The sequence below is a fragment of the Lactuca sativa genome, chromosome 5, assembly GCF_002870075.4.
Source record: "Lactuca sativa cultivar Salinas chromosome 5, Lsat_Salinas_v11, whole genome shotgun sequence".
Classification (NCBI taxonomy): Eukaryota; Viridiplantae; Streptophyta; class Magnoliopsida; order Asterales; family Asteraceae; genus Lactuca; species Lactuca sativa.
In genome coordinates this window covers 220,754,925-220,757,717 of record NC_056627.2, presented here as the reverse complement: position 1 = coordinate 220,757,717, position 2,793 = coordinate 220,754,925, and positions in this window count along the sequence as shown.

The window sequence follows — 2,793 nt, the reverse complement described above, 5'->3', positions numbered from 1 at the left end:
TAGGTAACAACATATAAATTTCATAACACTTTGTATTATGTTGAGCAAAGCGTATAACAATAAGTTCTAAATATTGAATGTGTTTCCTTGTTAGTTTATCATCATAAACTGAAACTTAGTCATTCATGATAAGATTATTCATTCATTTAGAACACGTATATTAAGCTATAATAAGCATAGTTTGTGGATTCATAACACTAATGCATTTTCATAAAAGAGTTCTTATACATTACAAACGTTTTGGATAAACTATAATAGGTATAGTTTATGATTCATCACATAACACACTCATACAAAAATGGTACATTCATACAAAATAGGTTCTACACTCACGCACACTACACGTAAACTTGTTAACTCAGGATGTAAGACTATCTCTCCCCGTACGACCGAGTACGGGATCCCAATTCCTATAAGTTATTATCAAAATCTCTTGTAGGAAGAGCGTGATAATTGCGTATAGATCTATATTAGGGTTGACATCCCACACCTCGCTGCTAGCTACAGCCGGACCAGCAGGTCTACGGGTGACAAGAGTTATAGGATCAGGGCGTCTAAAAGACGTTGTGCATGTTACCTCTAGTCATAGTATGGTTATAGCGACTCACATAGGGAGCTAACAATACATAAAGTTTACGGGATATTTTTTTATATAAAACAAAAGGGGTTTTATGTCGATTTAAAATCACTTTTATATCAATAAGTACGGATATTACTGTACACTCTCGGTTTAGGTATTTATGACCACATCATTTGAAACCACTTTTATATCTTTAAGTATGACAAATACTTGTTCGTTTTTGGTCCTGGTATTTAGGACCACATAACTTTTTATAAGGAAAATATTGGATTTTTCTTGGTAACATACATCTCTTTACAAAGATCGACTTTCAAACTCTTACTGTCAAAAGCTTATGAACTCACCAACCTTTGTGTTGACACTTTTTCAAAACTACTTGTATTCTCAGGAATTCAGTGAAACAGGAAATCAACAACGTTTTGAGGATGGGACGATAATTCGTCAAACAGTTCATTTTGTATCATAATGTAATTGATTTGAATCATGTAAACATATACTTTGGTGTAACTTTTTTTTCAATTATATTTATGATGGTTGTATTTACTTTGAGCACTATTATACTCGTTGTTGTGTTACTCTACATGAAGTCCTCCACCCCCGGACAAATTGGTATCAGAGCATTGTTGATAGTGAACTCAGTATATCAAAACAATTATAATTTTAGAAATAAATAGTTTCTTGTTAAAAGTATACATGCATGCATACATATTAAGGTCAGCATCATTCTAGAGCAAAACAAAAGCAAAGATTGTTGAATATCACAGGTAAGCTCGGGAATGTATGGTCAGTCTTGGGAGTGGCATAGCCTGATCCACTATGTTGGTCCGAGGAGTGATTAGCACATGCCCAAGAATAGTTGTGATATGGCAACAGGTCTAAAAACTTACCAACACTACCACAATGAGAACATTAGAACAGAACATAAGTTTAAAATATTATAGGAGTATTTTGTAATATCATAACTTATATGAAAACTAAACAGATCCTTAATAATAGGTCTATAGTCCCTAAGTGGATACTTTAAGGTTATATATAACTTAGAAATCATAGACTTAGAATTTGTGGTCATTACGTTACTTCATTTTCCTTGTTTGGATGTGGACCTAGGGTGGGATCACTTATTCGAAGGTCTATCGTATCTTGTTGTATGTAATTAGTATGCACTATGTCATTATAGAAGTAACTAATAAGGATCACCCCCTATAAATAATTAACTATAGAGTTAGATGCCTAGTAATTATCTCTTCCGCCCCTATTCTCGCAAGTACAACATAGCAAGATCCTACTTACCGGACGACCCTTACGTTCCTAATCCGAACCCGAGGGATGGTGAATGGTTATGAGAAGAATCATAAGCGGAACCGGAGGTAATCGATCCTCCATGCATAACAAGGGTTCCGCGAACCGTTTCGACTATATCAAACCTGTGCCCCGTTGGGCAATCGTGATCGAGGGTTGAATGTCGACAACAATGACAACAACCGCCATGTGGAGACCAACGAGGGTGCTATGACCTCAACTACGGACCCTACCATCTTATGTACCTGTGACTCAGAATTAGACTACTATTCCCGAGACCAACTCTATTTTTAGGACCTTATCGCCGCTCGTGAAGAGGAAAGAGAGTGACAGGGTAGACACACAGCATTCAAAGAGAGGATGATTGCAGCAAATCGTCGATTGGCAAAACTACAAGATGCATCGACCTTGCCTCAGGCATCACAAGGGATGGATCGTCGTGAGTAGAGTTCATACCGCTCACCAGACCTGGAAAATTAGGTTCATGAGTATGCGTTGGTGCTACTCTATTATAGGTAAAAGCACGACACTGCAAATTAAGTGGTCATACTAATCGAGAGATCTAGTTACTATCAAAACCCGTCCATGCACAAATGTGAGGTAGACCTGCATCGAGGTCAAAATTTTCACTGAAACCATGATTACTAGAGTCATATTAACAAGATGGGCTTAGGATGTACCTAACAGACTCGAAGGTCTATTTAGCCTTAACTATATAACTAAGCATACATCAATAGGTCATGATAAGGACCTAGCTTGGGTCAAGTATAAGGTTTCACTTAGATACAGAACTACTGAAATACATGAGTTTACCATATAAAGAATCTCGTTATGAATTGTTTTCAGCACACCCTTAACGACCAAATTACGTTACAAATCGATATAAGATAAACTTAGTTAGAAAACTCGCGACG